Source organism: Pan paniscus, chromosome 18 (assembly GCF_029289425.2).
Source record: "Pan paniscus chromosome 18, NHGRI_mPanPan1-v2.0_pri, whole genome shotgun sequence".
Classification (NCBI taxonomy): domain Eukaryota; kingdom Metazoa; phylum Chordata; class Mammalia; order Primates; family Hominidae; genus Pan; species Pan paniscus.
Window position 1 is genome coordinate 9050930 of NC_073267.2, and position 18659 is coordinate 9069588.

An 18659-nucleotide genomic window follows, 5' to 3' on the forward strand; every position below is an offset into this window, starting at 1 on the left:
AAACCCAAGATCAGCAGCACTCTCCCTGAGGAAGGAAGGAATAGTATTTGGCAATAAAAAGGTGGATACATGTAATGCATGTCACATAACACAGTGAACCTCAAAGATGCCTCGCTGGGGATCAGCCTTTCACAAAAAAAGACATACTCCATGATCCCATTTACATTAAATTCTAAAAGAGGCAAAATTAATACATGGTGAAAGAAACCAGAACAGTGATTAACTGGGGGAAGCGGAAGTTTTATACTTTAAGTATGATAATAATCAGTTTTGTCACATCATCACAAGGAAGCTTTTCTCAGTATCAATGCATAAATAAACTTAAAAAACAAAAAACCAAGATCAGCGATGCAAGCATTGTTATATAAGGAAATTCTGAATGCTGAACACTGCCAGACCCATGAACTGGAGATTCGCCATCTAAGACGTTTGCCAGTTCTAGGTCACCCTTACAAATGTGGAGCATTTGCGAACTGTCAGTCTTAAAAACCAGCAAGCGGGAGACGACATGTAGAAATGGCAACTCAAAAGGGAAAGGAAAAGAAGGAAGAACAGGTCATCAGCCTTGGACCTCGGGTGGGTGTAGGAGAGAATGTATTTGGTGTCTGCCAAATTTTTGCATCCTTCACTGACACTTTGGTCCATGTCACTTTTGTCCATGGCTGGAAGATGCAGCTTCCAGCTGCATCCATTTGCTACAAAGGGCATGATTTTTGTTCTTTTAGATCTTTCTGTCAAAGAAACCCTCTGCCGTGTTACTGGTGGGATGTAGGTGAAGGCAGACCCAGATGAAACCTCACCATAAGCTGCCATGCTGGCCACCCAGGATGTGGCCCGGAAGTGCAAGGAGCTGGGCATCACTGCCCTACACATCAAACTCTGGGCCACAGGAGGAAACAGGAACAAGTCCCCTAGACCTGGGGCCCAGATGTCCCTCAGAGCCCCTTGCCTGCTTAGGTATGAAGATCCAGCAGATTGAAGATGTCACTCCATTTCCCCTCTGACAGCACTCCCAGGAAGGGGGGTCACCGTGGTTGCCCCCCTTTGAGGGCTCCTCAAAATATTTTCTGTTAATTAATTGCATTCCTGTAAGAAAATAAAAGGCCAACCAATATGCCCTGAGCACTAATTATATGCCAGAGCCTCTTCTAAAAGCCTGACATGTTGAATCCACCAACAACCCTTGGAAACTGGTTCCAGGATTATTCCCACTTTAGAAAAGAGAATGCTACAGCACTGAAGGACTGAGATCCTCTGGTTGTTTGCTTATATCCCCAGTGAGACTGGAAACTCCTTGAGTCAGGTTCCATGTTCTGTGGCTTCACGGATCCTCAGGTGCCGTGATAATGCCAGCCACAGAGTAGGTACTCAAGAAGTGGGGCAAAAAATCAAAACCACAATGAAATATCAACTCACACCCATCATAATGGCTATTACTAAAAAGTCAAAAAACACAGATGCCGGTGGGGCTGCGGAGAAAAGGGAACGCTAAACCTCTGTTGATGAACATGTAAATTTGTTCAGCCCCTTTGGAAAGCAGCTTGGAGAGTTCTCAAGGAACTTAACACAGAACAACCATTCAGCCCAGCAACCCCATTACTGGGTATATACCCAAAGGAAAATAAATCATTCCACCAAACAGACACATGCACTCACATGGTCATCAAAGCACTATTCACAATAGGAAAGACAATACACAATAGCAAGGAAATCAACCTAGGGGCCCATCCATGATGGGCTGGATAAAGAAAATGTGCACCATGGAATACTATGCAGCCATAAAAAAGAGAAAAATCGTGCCTTTTGCAGCAATATGGATGTAGGTGTAGGCAATTATCCTAAGCGAATTAACACAAAAACAGAAAACCAAATACCACATGTTTTGACTTATAAGTGGGAGCTAAATATTGAGTACTCATGGTTATAAACATGAGAACAATAGCCACTGCAGACCACTGGAGCAGGGAGAGCAGGTGGGGAACAAGGATTGAAAAACTAACTATTGGATACAGTGCTTACTACCCGGGTTATGGCTTCAATCACACACCAAACCTCAGCATCACACAATACACCAGGTTAAAAACAAACAAACAAAACCTGCATATATACCCCCTGAATCTAAAACAAAAGTTGAAAAAAGCATAAAAATGTGCAGCAAAAGAATGGATGCTGTGTTCTTAGTTCTCCCTCCTGCTCTCCCCTCTCTCTCTCTCTTTCTCTCTCTCTCTCCTCACCCCCACCACTTCAGTCTTATTGGCCAAGTGCCTTATATCACTACCCAATTTAATTCTAACAACAACCCTACAAAGTCCTTCTCTTTCTGCCTATTTTGTACATGAGAAACTGGGACTCTCAGAGGTTTCAAGTTTTCGAATTAATGTTTTGACTCAGGGATTTTTAACAACGATCTTACATGTTCAGCCCAAGGATGGGACTCCTCCTGAGAACCCTAGGTCTGGGGAAAAGTTGCAAATGGAAACGAATAAATCCTGAGGTTGTCTCTAAAGGTGTAACTACAGGGCTCCATAAATGATATTAACAGCTGTGTCTCTACGGCTCTACTAAAGTCAAAAGTGATGCTGTTGATTAAAAATAAATAAATTAAAATAAATAAAGAAGAATGACTGCTCAACCATCGGCTGAAACCATGTTGTCCTGTGCCAAGTGTCAGCTTCAGGATAGGTTTTGATGTGGGAAGAGTTAAGCCTTGAGTTATTATCAGAATTAGGGTGCTTTATTGGTTCACATCGTCCAATCTTCCCCAGCCATTATGGTTTTGCTGAAACATTAAACTACTTTAAACTTTCATTTTCCTCTTAAAACTAAATTAGTTTGGAGGAAATTGTATTTTCCGAGCTCCAGCACCAGCCTCAGGCAGAGGGAGTTACAGTACAGCGCACAGATAAACAACAATCACGGCCTAATTACTAAGTGGTAAGCGCAGTGTTTCTCAACTTACATTTGCTTTGGAGTTTCTGGGGTTGTGCAGGGAGGCAGCTCTCAAGCAGATTTCCTCAAGAAGCTTTGGGTATTTTTTCTTTTTTACTTTTTAATTTAGTTTCAGGGTGTACATGTGCAAGTTCGTTATCTGGGTATATTGTATGATGCTGAGGTTTGGGGTATGGCTAAACTTGTCACCCAGGTAATGAGCATAGATAGGACCCAACCTAGTTTGTCAATATTTACCCCCTCCATCCCTCCCCGCTCTGGTAGTCCCCAGTGTCTGTCATTCTCATCTTTATGTCCATGTGCACCCAATGTTTAGCTTCCACTTATAAGTGAGAGCATGTGGTATTTGATTTTCTGTTTCTGCATTGATTTGCTTGGGATAATGACCTCCGGCTGCATCCATGTTGCTGCAAAAGGCATGATTTCGTTTTTTCATGGCTGCATGGTATTCCATGGTGTATGTGCACCACGTTTTCTTTATCCAGCCCACCACTGATGGACCTCTAGGTTGATTCCACATCTTTGCTGTTGTGAATAACGCTGTGATGAACATACGAGAATATGTGTCTTTTTGGCAAGAATACACGTTGTCTTTTTGGCAAGATGATTTGTGATCCTGTGGGTATATACCCAGTAACAGGATTCTTGAATCCAACGGTAGCTCTGTTTTTAGTTCTTCGAGAAACCTCCAAACTGCCTTCCACAGCAGCCGAACTAATTTACATGCCCACCAGCAGTGTATAATTTGAGTTATTTATATGGTGGTCTTCTACATCTGTAGCTACAGAAAGGGGAAGGACAAAGAAATTTACAAAGCACCTAATACTCTTCTGCACTACTAGGTACTAAAGTATGTTATTTCATTCTTACTAGTAGTAATAGGAGATGCCCATTTTATAGAGAAGGACTCTTGAGGCTGGGTCTAACAGATGAAGGCTGATCTACTGAGGTCCTGCTGCATGCTAGAAAATACGCTGGGCTCTTCTTTTACTATAACACACATCCATTCCTCTGTCTGCCCCGCATGTCGATTCTTTGGGGAAATGCTCTTTCTTTCATATCAACCATACATACTATCCCCAAGAAGTCATGTGATTGAATCTGAGCCCATCTTGGGACCTTAGTCATGTGATTAAAACTGAGCCAATTATAGGACGTCCAACAGTCATGTGATTAAAACTCAGCCAATCACAGGACCTCACCACCCTGGCCACAGTGATTGGTCTAAGAGGCAGGAACATGATAGGAGCCAACCCAATCATTCCTCTTCCTCAGAATTTTTCCACCTGGAGCTGGAAGTAGGATTCTGCCCTCTCTGGTGAAAAACCTGGGAAAAGTCTAATTTTTACCTTTTGGTGGCCATGGGGGCTAATGAAAGCCATTCTCAGAAAGACAAAATAGATGCTTGGCAGGAATATAGAAGAAAGCTGAGAGGTGGGAGGAGAAAGAACCTCTCTGTTTCTTGCTGTATTTCCTTCCTGTCCATAGCTGAGTTACTATGCCCATAACATACCTACCACCTTTTGCCCTAGCTGAATCCAGTCAGGATGGCCATTTGCAAGCAAGAGTCCCGATGACAATCTCATCACCATATCTAATTTATTGGGCACATACTGTATGGCAGGCACTAATCTAAGTGTTTCTCTTGTCTTGACTCATTAAATCCACATAATTTTTTTTTTGAGACAGTCTTGCTCTGTCACGGAGGCTGGAGTGCAGTGGCGCCGAATCTCACCTCACCGCAACCTCTGCCTCCTGGGTTCAAACGATCCTCCTGCCTCAGCCTCCCCAGTAGCTGGGATTACAGGCATGCGCCACCACGCCTGGCTAGTTTTTGTATTTTTAGTACAGACAGGGTTTCACCGTGTTGGCCAGATTGTCTTAATCTCCTGACCATGTGATCCGCCCGCCTCAGCCTCCCAAAGTTCTGGGATGACAGGCGTAAGCCACAGCTCCTGGCCAAATCCACACAATTGTATAAGGTAAGCACCAGTGATACTTCCCTTTTACGTTTAAGAAAAGTGAGGTATGGAGATATTAAAGCGATTTGCACAGGGTCACAAACCCAGAGTTTCTTCAACTGAAAAATGTGGAATATATAGGTCTTTTCAAAATCAGTGCCTACTTACAAACATTGTGAGTTTCTTTGCAGGAAATATTGACAAAGTCTATACTGATCTGGTGCCTCCAGAAGCTTTACTCAAGGGTTCACCCTCCTCCAGCCTCTCACCCCAGAAGGGCCATAAAACCATTCTCAGAAATAGATTCCTCTCTGCTATGGGCTAAGGACCGAATATCCCATTTCACAGATGGGAAAAAACAAGTATTAGAGTTTAAGTAAGAGTCTCAATGTGGTGGAGCTAGGATTCTCACCCAACTTCAGAGCTAACACTTTAAATATCTTCCTTCTATTCCTTCAAGATGAACTCATCTTGTTAGATTTGCTCAGATGCTGCACCAGTTCACAGCCCCGAGCTGATCTCTTTTTATTTCTGCAAATGAAAATATCTTTATTGTGTTTTCTTTTTCTGCTGAATCTGAAGATGACACAGGCTGCCTGACATTATTCTCATCAGCAGTGCCCCAGCCCACAGATGGTGAGGGCTGAAACTTCCTGTTAGACAACTGTTTCGAACTTTCAGGGCTGATTGCCCCTGGCAGAAGCAGCCCCAAACCAACCAGAGTGTTTGATGCTGCAAGAGTGTGTCAAGACTGCCTAGCCATTTGCTAGTCCCTTTTAATTTTGAGAGTGAATGGGAGAGGCTGGCTGTGCAGAACAGAGGGGAAGGCAGAAAGACAAGGAGAGAGAAGGACAAGGTGAGAAGAAATGGTGATTTTGCAAAGCAGCAGTCAAGAGTAAAACTGATACCATTATTGCTCATTTCCTCCCTGGGATCCTGATAAGACAGGACATTTGCGGTTGCTCTTGAAAATGAGGGTTTGGCCAGGGTGACCTTGTACATAAGCATGCTTCATTCGCTGAAGAACCCAAAGCTCTTCCTGATCCAGGCACTGCGGTGGGCGTGGTCTGAGAAGAGTCCCTCATGTCCCCATCAAAACCTTGTCTCATGAGTGGACTCTGAAAACTATTTATGCATGTCTGCAAGTGGCATCTTTGGAGTGGAAGGAGGTAGCAACATTATCAATTAACAGGACGGGCGCAGTGGCTCACACCTGTAATTCCAGCACTTTGGGAGGCTGAGGCAGGCAGATACTTGAGGTCAGGAGTTCGAGACCAGTCTGGCCAACATGATGAAACCGCATCTTTACTATGAATACAAAAAGTAGCTGAGTGTGGCGGCAGGCACCTGTAATCCCAGCACTCTAGAGGCTGAGGCATGAGAATCACTTGAGCCCAGAGGGCAGAGTTTGCAGTGAGCTGAGATTATGCAACTGCACTCCAGCCTGGACAACAAAAGACAGACTCCATCTAACATATATATAAATGTGTATGTATATATATATACACATGTGGTCCTAGCATGACTGGAATGTCAAAATCGAGTCTCTTGCAGCAAATATTAACAGTCTATACTACTCCAGTGCCCCTAGCAGCTTTACTCGAGGGCTAACCCTCCTCCAGCCTCCCACCCTATGAGTTCCATAAAACCATTCTCAGAAATAGATTCCTCTGTGCTCTGGGGTATGAGGGATATTTTTGGACAAGGGCTTTATTTGCTTTCTATTGATGCTATAACAAATTACTACAAACTTCGAGGCTTCTGAACTCAAATCTATGATCTTACAATTGTAGAATCTGAAACTGATCTCACTGGGCTGAAATCAAAATATTGGCAGGGTTGCATTTCTTCTGGAGGCTCTAGGGAAGAATTCATTTCCATGTCTTTTCTGCTTCAGGACGTCACCTACATTCCTTGGCTCAGGACCCCTTCCTCTCAAGAAAAGACTAAATCCTTCTCATGCTCTTGTCTCCTGGCTCCCTTTCTTTTCTCTCTTTCTCCCCCTCTTATAATAACCCCTGTGATTACAACAGACTCACCTCAATAATCCAGGATAATCTTTCCATCTCAGTGTCAGCTGATTAGCAACCTTAATTCCATCTGCAACTTTAATCCCCCTTTGCCATGTAACCCAATATGTTCACAGATTCCAGGAACTAAGATATGGATATCTTTGGGGATGGGAGGGGTCATTATTCTGCCTATGATAATTATTCTGCTACCATGGAGGTTTTAGTAAAATTCTTAATAGCACAATCAAAGCCCCTGCCCTGCTTGCAGGAACAGCAAGAAGATTCAAGCAGAGATGTAGAAATTAACCTGGCAATGTCCTTGCCTCTCTTCAGTGCATTATCCCTTCCTTTTTCATTATCTAGAGAAATATTCATACATATACACTCATACATAGGTATTTGCTGAAGTGCCATTGCTACAACAGAACTACAGAAAACCAGTTAGCAATAATGATATAGATTTATTACTGCAAATATGGAAGAATCTCCAAAACAGCACTCCCTTTATAAAACAACAATAACACATACTTTTTACGCACACACAAACACCACACCCTCCTCTGTCCAAGTATTGATACACGCTTGCTTACATTGTGAGTGTCCTCTAAGGCTACTGTGTGGCCATAGTGTCAACACAGGTCATGGTTAGACCACCAAGATGTTGATTCAAAGGAAGCACGACGGTCACGCCAGGGGCCATCATGCCACGCTGTGACTGTGCAGCGTCAATATGTCCTCAACATGCAGGCACTGCTGGACAGCCCAAGCTGGCAGGAGGCCCTGAATAGGTTGGTGAAGACTGGTGCTATACCCCCAGGGTGTCTGTCTTCTGGGTCATTCAATGGCTCTCAGGCTGTTGCTGGGAGGAATGGATTGGCCAAGCTAATGCGTTCAGCTCTTGGAGAAGCATGGATGAGATGCCAGTGCAGACGTCATTGCACTCTGAAGACCAGTGCATCTTGAGGCTGTGGGTGGGTTCTTCATGAGCGTTCAGACGTCCTCTCAGTCAGCTTAAGCTCTGGCACGGAAACTGTCAAAGTCTCCAAACTGAAGGCATTAATTTTCTTTCTTTTCTTGGGTTGAATGTCACAGTTAAAGTCACTAAGAAAGCCTCCTTTCTGTTTGTTTCTATCCTTTGCATCTCTCTTTGCACTCTCCCTGTATCTCTCCCTGACTTCCCTCCCTCCCTCCCTCTCTCTTCCTTTCTCTCCTCCTCAGTCCCAGGTCTCGAGCTCATGTCCCAGGCTCTGCCACACAATATCCTATAACAAAAACTCCAGCTAGGTGCAGTGATTCACACTTGTCATCCCAACACTTTGGCAGGTCGAGGCGGGTGGATCACTTGAACTCAGGAGTTTGAGACCAGCCTGGGCAACATGATGAAACCCCATCCCTACAAAAAATAAAAATAAAATTAGCTGGGTGTGGTGGCATGCACCTGCAGTCCCAGCTACTCAGGAGGCTGAGGCAGGAGGATTGCTTGAGCCCGAGAGGTCGAGGCTGCAGTGAGCTGTGATTGGGCCACTGTTCTCCAGCAGAGAGCAACAGAGTAAGACCCTGTCTCAAAAAAAAAAATTTTCAGCAGCCAAGTCAGCCCCAAACATAAAGGAAGCAGAGCCTACCCTTCCACATCCAAAATGCCAGTGCGTTTGGTAGGAACCATCCCTATTTTTAAGTAGGCTGCAATACTACCCGTGACAAAAGTCTGATTCTTCTCTAGAAAAGCAGAGATTGCCAGTTTCTCAACATCCCCATATGAGTGCCCTGTACCCGCTTGCAGTCAGCAGTTTTATTGTTAACTTTCTCCATAAGGAAACTCACTCCAGAACTGTTTGGGAAAGAAACTGGGAGAGAGGGGAAAAAATAATAATTTTGTATCCAACTCTTGTCAGTTGCAGATTTTTTTTCTTCCCATTTTATGTATCTAGTCATCATCTTGCATACATAAAACTTAAGCACCACTGCATTGTTAGCATTTTGCAGAGAGAGATTTTCTCATACAGCACTACCAATTTACTTGAAAGAATAGCTGAAGTCTGTATTTACAGCTAACGGGCCCATGCTTGTTTATAATGCTCCCAGTGAGCCACGTGACAGATGCCATTGGCTTTCCTTCACTCTCTTCCTCATCCGTGTAAGGTGCAGGCTTATTATAAATGTGCTTTTTCTATGACAAGGACAAGAGCCACCACTCTGAGCCTCTTCTTAAGGAAGACAGCAATGGTATTGATGGGGTAAATGGATTGAACCTCCAGTGCTGGGTTTATATCCTAGATCTGTCACTTTTTATCTGCGTTACTTTGAGCAAATCACTTAACCCTCTTCAGCTCTATTGCTGATGATTTCTTATGTGCAAGATGGAAATAACGATCCTATTTCTTTGGGCTGTTATAAGGATGGCATGAAATACGGTATGCAGGTGCCCACAGCACGCACACTGGTCATGTACTGTACAATGGAACACGTATCCACTCTTCCCTTCCTTCTAGGTCAAGGCACATAGCTTGGCAAATACTAGGTGCTCAATAAATGGTTGAAAGAGTATATAGCACTTTGGTAGGGGCAGGGGATAGGTGGACAAGACCAGCCTCCCTGCTTCTGGCCAATGGGAAAGCTCAGTGGAGGCCTCTGAACTGAGATTTTGAAAAGTCCCTCTTCTCTTTCCTGCTTGGTTGTTGATGGGCCTTCCCAGTTCATTTTACAATTTTAAGACTCCCAGAGCAGATGGCTGGAGAGGTCCCTATGAGCCAGGACTCTCTTTAATGAAAGAACCCATATCAAATTACCACCAGCAGTAAAAGATAATGTTGGAAGACATAACTGGCTTGTCCAAGGGGCAGCTGCCTTCAGGCATGGCTAAATCCAGGAGTCAGCGACTGTTGTCCAAGCTCATTCTCTCTTAATTTTAGTTCTGTTTTCCCCTGAGTTCATTTCAAGGTGGCTGTCTTCATGAGGTGGGTCCTAGATTGGCAAGAATTAAGACAAGGATTGACAATACGTCAAATGCGGCCCACTGCTCATTTTTGTAAATAAAGTTTTATTGGAATACAGTCACACCCATTCATTGAAGTATCTATATAGTCTATGGATACTTTTGCAGTAGAGGCGGCAGCACTGAGTAGCTGCAACAGAGACTGAATGGCCCAAAAAGCCTAAAATATTTACCATCTGGCCCTTTACAGAAAAAAGTTTGCCAATCCCTGATCTAAGTGAAAGATCCCTACTTTTCCATGGGTGGGTGTAAACTCTCAAAGGACATGTTTGGGACATGATTCTCTCCCTGAATCACTCTCTGGGGCCAGGGATGTAAAAATCTCTGACTGGCCAGGCTTCATCCTGGAACCATCTTTGTGGCTGGGAGCTGGAACTGGGCAGGACACCTTGATGGAAGGCCCCACCGAGGCCGCGGGGAATAGAAGAGCAGCACTTTCCCCGGGGAAAAGCAAAGCACTGTCACCACAGAAAAAGAGAGAACAATTGCTAGAAAAATAGGGGAAGCCCGTTACAAATGAATGAATGAATCGACATAGCTTGGAGTAACAGGCGCAAATGACAGACCCCCTGATTTTCAAAGGCATCCCGTCCCGGAAAGTTCACTTCAAGTTTTGAGTCAACCAGCAGATGCTGATTTTCTGGAAGAAGGACTCACCCGGATTCCTAAGATCAAGAATTCCAGCACTTTTTCATTCTCACCACTGATGATTCAGCAGAGGAAAGGGAAAACAAAATAAAAAAACTATTGATCCTTCAGTTCGAGATATTGCCAAGGGCGGAGGCTGAATTGTTCATACCTCTGAAGCCGTAGCTATAATCTGAAGCTGGAAATCTGACACTGCCAAGATCCTCCCTTGGCTCTGGTTAAAGGGTTAGAGATGCTGCCTCTTTCCGCAGTAGAGCTATGAAGATAACCCAAGTCCAAACAATTTAGACCAGGAATGCAAATACCTGGCAGGTGTCACTCCTCCCTCCATGAGTGTGGAAGGCATAGCTAATCAATCATGGATATTTTTCAACACAGCAGACATGCACTCATTACTAGTTCATACTTATCTCTTTTGGTTAGCCAGACCCCAGAGTCCTCATCTGGCCACAAAGAAGACCTTGCACTACCTTCTTCATTCTAAATACCTACCCCTTTGGGAGGATCACTTGAGCTCATGAGTTCCAGACCAGCCTGGACGATATAGTGAAAGCCTGTCTCTACAGAAAAAAAAAAAAAGTGTTTTGAATTACCCAGGAGTGATGGGGCACACATCTAGTCCCAGCTACTCAGGAGGATGATGTGTAAGGATTGCTTGAGCCCAGAGGTGGAGGGTGCAGTGAGCTGAGATGGCTCCACTGCACTCCAGCATGGGCACACAGAGTGAGGCCCTGTCTCAAAAAAACAAAACAAAACAAAACAAAAAAACCTACCCAATACCTATTTCCTCCATCAATTCCCAGACACAACAGTCCTTGTTTCAGAAATATTAAATGAGAAACCAAATGTCCGTCAATGGATGAGTGGATTTAAAAAATGTTTTGTATGCATCTACAAAGGAATACTATTTAGCCTTACAAATAAAGGAAAGTTGGGCCGGGCGCGGTGGCTCACGCCTGTAATCCCAGCACTTTGGGAGGCCGAAGCAGGCGGATCACGAGATCAGGAGATTGGGACCATCCTGGCTAACATGGTGAAACCCCATCTCTACTAAAAATACAAAAAAAAAAAAAAATAGCTGGGCACGGTGGCACACGCCTGTAGTCCCAGCTACTCAGGAGGCTGAGGCAGGGGAATTGCTTGAACGCAGGAGGCAAAAGTTGCAGTGAGCTGAGATCGTGCCACTGCACTCCAGCCTGGGCAACAGCGAGATTCCATCTCAAAAATAAAAATAAAAAATAAAATAAAGAAATAAAGGAAAGTCAGATACTTGCTAGATGAATGAAACTTCCCAAGACATTATGCTAAATGAAGTAAGTCAGACACAAAAGGACAAATATTGTATAATTTGCTTATAAGAGGTATCTAGAATAGTCAAATTCATGGAGACAGAAGGTAAAATAAAGGTTACCAGGGCCTTGGAGGAGAAAGAATGTTGAATGGGTGCAGAGTTTGAGATGGATGGTGGTGATGGTTACACAACAATCTGAATGTGCTTAATGCCACTGAGCTGGACACTTAAAAGTGGTTAAAATGGCAAATTTGATGTTATGTATTTAACAAATATGTTTCCATTACCAGCGTGGTGTTCAGGATCTTCGCTGTTCCTGTCCATAATTCCAGCTTTATCCCTCTATTTTTGATATTTGCAATGCTCCTGCCACAGGTTGGATTCCCAAAACATGGTCCACGTTTGTCTGTTTTTATCATCATCCCTTCCTCAAGCTATTTCTGCAGCCTGTGGAGCAGACTGTGGTGGTTACACATTCCTTTTTGCCCAGGTCTTATAACCCATTCCTCCTTTTTCTTTCCTTTGCGGACTCCTTTTCCACACCACATGACCTCAATATCCTGTGAATCTCACTCTAAACCCACCTTTCTTCTTTAATCCTCATTAAAGTCCTTTGAGGCAGAATTCATCTCACTTTTCGTGCTTTCCTGTAGCACCTTGCTTTATGAGCTCATCTGTTTGCCTTGTTCTAAGGAGGTTGTGTTTGTCTTTCTCCTCCACTCTTTCCCCTTGATAATACAGAATCACACTGAACTCAGATATGCATGGCCATGAGAAACACACGCCATAATGCCTGTTCAGGAACAAATTCAGAACATTGTTCCCAGGCATTCTCGTACATGAGCTCACCTAGAAGTGTCTTTCAAACGCAGGTTCTTGCCTCACCCCAGAGATCCCAGTTCAGTTTGCTCAGTGCAGGTGGTTCTTGGACCACCCTTTGAGAAACATTGTCCTGGAACCTAAGTCAAGGTAAGTTTTAAATTCCAGTCTGTAATAGTATCAGCCTGAGGCTGGGGTAAATAGCAATGAGTATTAAGGAGAAAGCTGCAGTATGTACCTAGATGTAATATTTCTTTAAATTTCACTGCATTTTTTATTTCATGACCACTCTATTTCTTACTTTGTTTCATGCAAATACTATTAAGTATTGTCATTTCCGTAACTAGTTTTTCTCTTCTTTTTTTTTTTTTTTTTTTTTTGGCACGGTCTCACTCTGTCACCCAGGCTGGAGTGTAATGGTGATATCATGGCTCACTGCAACTTCTGCCTCCTGGGCTCAAGCAATCCTCCTGCCTCATTCAACCTCCCAGTAGCTGGGATTACAGGTGCAGGCCATGTCCATGCTAATTTTTGTATTTTTTGTAGAGACGGGGTTTCACCAAGTTGTCCAGGCTGGTCTCGAACTCCTGGCCTCAAGTAATCTGCCCACCTCAGCCTCCCAAACTACTGAGATTACAGACGTGAGCCACAATGCCTGGCCTTGTTTTTCTATAATAGCAGGAAGTCTTATATACAAAAGTGTCTCAAAGAGTCCATGGAACGTAACTGATCAGTATGGTTCCTTTCATCCTCAACTTTTGATGGGGCCATTCTTGAAACGTTTTCCTTGTCCTGGCACCCAACTCAAACCACATGAGCCCCCAGACTCTGCCTGGACTCCTGCAGTGGGGAATGATCTCCCTTGCTCCACATTCCAACCCACCTTCCTCGTCCCCACCCTCACTGCCTCTTGGCTCCTACTGAAGCCATTTGATGGACTACTGACAAGGTAGTCCCTGTTACAACAATAGTTGCCATGTACTAAGTGTTTGCTACACACCAGGCCCTGTGTTGAGCATTTTCCATGTGTCATCCCGTGTCATCCTCACATCTACCTTATATGCAGTGTCATTAATATCTCTCTTTTAGACATGAGGAAACAGAGGCTCAGAAAAGCTAAAACAGGCTAGGCAGTGGCTCACACCTGTAATCCTAGCACTTTGGGAGGCCAAGGTGGGAAAATAATTTGAGGCCAGGAATTTGAGACCAGCCTAGGTGACATAGCTAGATCCCATCTTTAGAAAAATAAAAAATAAATTAGTCAGGTATCAAAAATAAATTAGCTGAGTAACCTGTAGTCCCAGCTACTAAGAAGGCTGAAGTGGGAGGACTGCTTGAGTCCAGGAGTTTGAAGCTGCAATGAGCTATGATGGTGCTCTAGCCTGGGCAACAGAGTGAGACTCTGTCTCAAAAAAGGCAGAGAGGAAGGAAGGAAGGAAGGGAGGGAGGGAGGGAGGGAAAGGAGAGAAAGGAAGAGAGACAAAAAGGAAGAAAGGGAGAGAGGGAGAGAGGGAGGGAGGGAGAGACAGAAGGAAGGAAGGAAGGAAGGAAGGAAGGAAGGAAGGAAGAAAGGAAGGAAGGAAGGAAGGGAAAGAAAGGCTAAAACACTTCTCCAAAGTTGCTCCATTAGTAAATGGCAGAGCTGGCCTTCAGACCCTTGGCCTGTCAGACACCAGCATCTACATCTTAACTACCACACTGTACCTGGGTGACATCACCATTTAACATGCTTTCTGCACATGTTCACCTTACTTTCTCACTCAAGGTTCATAATAACCCAGAAAAGGAGGAATTATTTTCTCTCTTCTCTATCACACTTACTTCATACATGAAAAAAAAAAAAAATGAAGGCCCAGCAGGATGAAGTAACTTACCCAAATCTTACCTCGGTTGATGGATTTTAACCTGTGAGGCGTATGGGTGAGGAATAAGGACACAGCATTCCAATACAGCCTTTTCCCATCAACATAGCCTCTTTCTTAGGAAACAAAAATGCAGTTATCCTGGGACCTCATTGCTGGTTGTAAATGTGAAGTTAGAGCCTTATTTCTAACTCTGGAATTAAATCGTTCACCCTTGCATTTAGAATGTGAAAATTAACAACTGTCGGTTATTTTCTTGATACATTTTCTCTAAAGGGCAAAGATGAAGGCGTCTTCTCTGTGTCAGCAGGAAAATCCCCAGAAAAAGACAAAAAAACAAAAAACAAAAAAAGAGCTTCCTAGGTTGTCAATTAAACAAGAGTCTGTCCATGTGCATCCATGGAGCTCTAGGCCACAAAGTTATTTTATTATTTTTAGTGACAGGGTCTTGCTCTGTTGCCCAGGCTGGAGTACAGTGGTGTAATCATAGCTCACTGCAGCCTCAACCTCCCAGGCTCAAGCAATCCTCCCGTCTCAGCCTGCCAGGACCAGGAAAACATTTAAAGAATGGCCCCATCAAACCATACTCTTCTCTTGCACAAATGCTGTTTCCCAGAAGGTCTTGAAATGTGTTGGTCCTAAGCACATCAGAAGAGTAGCAGGCAGGATGCCATCATGGTTCGTAGCCCAGCTCTGCCATATATTCACAGCGTGACCTTGGACAAGTGATTCTATCCCTCTGCAGACGAGAATTTTACTGGGAAAAATGGTGGTAGGAATAGCGAGCACTCACCTCACTGCATTGTTGGGTGTATTTAATGAAACTTTGGGTGCAGAGCCTTTAGTCAGGTGCTTTAGCTTCTTAAGAACTCAAGAAATAGTAGCTTCAAAAGCCAGGAGCTTGAAGACAGAGGAGAAATAGCCCAGCGAGGAAAGAATGGGAGGGCTTGGAGGAAAGTGTTGGCTTCTATACGGTGACACCAGACAGCAGTCAAGGAGGAATCAGAAAATCCTGGCTTGACTGCAAACCACACCAGTTATATAACTGGGTGCCCAATCGCAACTGTTCTCAGTTTCATTGTCATGAAAGGACTCTTATGAGGATAAAATAAAGCACCGCCTATAAAGTATCCAGCCTAATGCAGGGTGTTCAGTAAGCCTTGAGTACCACCCTTCTCTCAACCTGCCGTACCAACTGCCTGGTGTTCAGCAGTGGATACAGATTTGCCATCACTTCCCACAGCCAGAGCTGTTTCATCCTTGATGGTTTCTCTCCCCTCAGCAGCACTCCCCGTCCTCGTCCACTGTCCCTGGGCACTGCCCACACCCCAGTCCTGGCCACCATCGTCTCCCACCGAACTCATGAGGCTCCCTTGAGATTCAGGTTTCACCCTTTCTCATTGGTTCATCTCCTCATTATATATTCAACTCTGCCACCTTCTCTCAAGAGCAGTCTCAGGACATAGATGAGAATGTTTTCCATATGGTCTAATTGCACTCCAGGGAGTCTTACCCACAATCTCATCCCTCACTGATGAACAGCAACTCCTAAACATCTTCCCGAGCCTCCGTTCCTGTTGAGCCTGGAGAGGGGCTTCTTCTCCACCCCGGAAGTCAGGCAGCTCCTCTAAGTCATTTCTCACCCACTTTAAGAGCCCTTTGTGCATTCTCCACCCACTCATGTTGGTTCCAACGTGGGAGTGTTTGAGTGGGCTTAAAGTTCACCTCTCGACTCACCAGCACACTCAGTTATTGAAAATGTCCCCACACACCCTCATGAGTGAACACCTCACCCTCAAACACCGCACCTGGCTGAGGTGTTGTTGTCTTTCTGAAATGGTTTCTGTGAAAGTCCAGTTCTCAGAGTGAAGGTCTTTCCAGCAGGGGTGCCGGACAAAAGACTAGTAGGATGTTTATACCCCGGGAATGAATCAGAAGACAGGGCCATAGTGGTAGCATCTGACACTTAGTCTGAGAGTGAAAGTGAGGCTACTAGGAAAAGCAATCTGAGCTGCAATACTGGGCACAAATCAGAAAATGGAGTGCAAGGTGAGCTTATTAATAGACAAATGGTTCATAGGAAACTTTATGGGGTCGATATCACACCAGCATGAGAGCTGACCTTGTGATGCAGGGCAGGTGAGCCCCAAAACTGGGGCTTAGCCCACGAAGATTCTTGGCTTCACTCGGGAAAGAATTCAAGAGCAAGCTGCTGGTAGAAGAAACCTTAGCTTTAATAAGGCAGCAGCCGTGTTACAGCCTCATGATCGCTCCTGCAGAGCAGGGCTACCCCATAAACAGTGCGTTGAAAGTAGCAGCCTAGGGTCAGGTCTGCAGTCATAGTTATACCCAATTTTAATTACATGCAAATGAAGAGGCATGTTTTTCAGAAACGTCTAGAAAAAGGATGGCAACTTCCCGGTCATTGCTATGAAAAAGGGTGGTAACTTCTGGGAGTTGCCATGGCAATGGTCAACTGACCTGGCACTGGTGGGCGTGTCTTCTGGAAAGGTGCTTTTGCCCCTTCCCTCTTTCAGCCAGTCTTCAGTCTGGTCCAGAGTAAAGTCCCACCTCCTACCTCACTTGCATATCTCTTCCTTACTTCTCAACATCACATCAGTAGCTTGAAATTAACTGTGGTGGGAGTATTTACACCACAATAATAAACAAACGCTACGAGTCAGAGTTTAGCAGTTTTTGTTTTTGTTTTTGGAAAGCTGGTTGTTAAACATTTACCAGCACACCACTAGTAGACTAGCAGAACAGGAGGGTAATTAAGAGCACAGGCACTGTAACCAGACAGACTGGGAAGCCCGCACATATTTAGCCTTGCTGAACCTCAATTTCATAATCTGTAAAATGGGTTGAGCCGCCTGAAAGGGATTCATTCAGCTTCAATGCTCTCATTGTACAAAGTGCTCAGCACAGTTTCAGGGACATAGAAAACCCTCCTTAAAAATGGCAATAACCATGCTGCTGGTGCCACTAAGACAGGGCTCCAGGTTTCTCCTCCTGACGTTGTCTTCCCAGTCAGGCATAAGCGGCTGAAAAGAGACACTCAGGGGCAAAGTGAAGCTGAATATATATAGTTTCAGAAGTGCCAAAGTCAAGAAGAAAATTTCTACAACTTCTCATCTTTGCCAACTTACTTTTTGGGTGTTTGTTAAAGAAATTGAATTCAAAAAGCCCAGTCATTCTAGAAGGATTTTTCAATAATTGCCTTTTTTCCCTTCAGATGTTCAGAGATTATTTCCGCCACCATCGAGATACAGATAAAAAGGAAGTCAAGTGTTTCAGTGCCAAGCCCAGCCTGCCTCATGAGCAGGGAGGTTATAACAAGAAGAAAGCTGTCTCCGAGAAAAGCTAATCCGTCGTTTTCATGTCCAACCTTTACAAATTGTGCCCGTGTGGCAGAGTTTGAATCACTCTCTCTAACAGCCTCTGAAAACAAATGCAAAACCTTTCAAGTTCATTCAAAGTCATTACAGCACTTTCTAGAACTGAATCAATTACCGTAACCTCTGTGGGTGTGTAAAATGTGAAATTACCAGCACCCTCACAGAGGCACAGAATTGGTAAATTAGCAAACATTGATTATGGGAGCTTTGGGAGCAGCCCCTGGTGTATTAAGTGTCTTGATGACAAACAGCAATATATTATTTGTGAGATTTTGCTTGATGAAATTGTCTTGTCCGTTAACGGTGCTTTGCCTCAGTTACAGCTGATTTTGCCATCTCAGAAATTGACATGGGGGTTGAGCTTACCATGTTGTGACTGACAAAAACAAGACAATCCAATTGTTCTGATAGAACCAGTATTTATTTTGTATCACAATCAAGATGAGAGTTCAGGCTTTCCAAATGAGCTCACCACGGTTTCTCCTCTCTGGACACTATGGGTCATACATCAAGAACAGACTATTATTTAAACTCTTTCCATGTGGGAGAGCTGTTTGTCCTTCACATCACTCCCTTCTCATAATCCATTTCTTACCCTCCTTCCCCCACGTTATCCTATGGATCCACTTTCTGAGCCAGGTTGACTAAGGGCAGGATAACTGTACACTAAAAGGTCAGTGTCTCTAATCCCAGCACTTTGGGAGGCCGAGGCGGGCAGATCACGAGG

The 18659-nt window shown here is 44.2% G+C and overlaps 1 pseudogene; it reads left to right on the top strand.

The window, feature by feature from the left end:
• The first annotated feature begins 516 nt into the window (after positions 1-516).
• LOC100991774 (small ribosomal subunit protein uS11-like) lies at positions 517-17901 on the top strand (annotated as a pseudogene).
• The last annotated feature ends 758 nt before the right edge of the window (positions 17902-18659 follow it).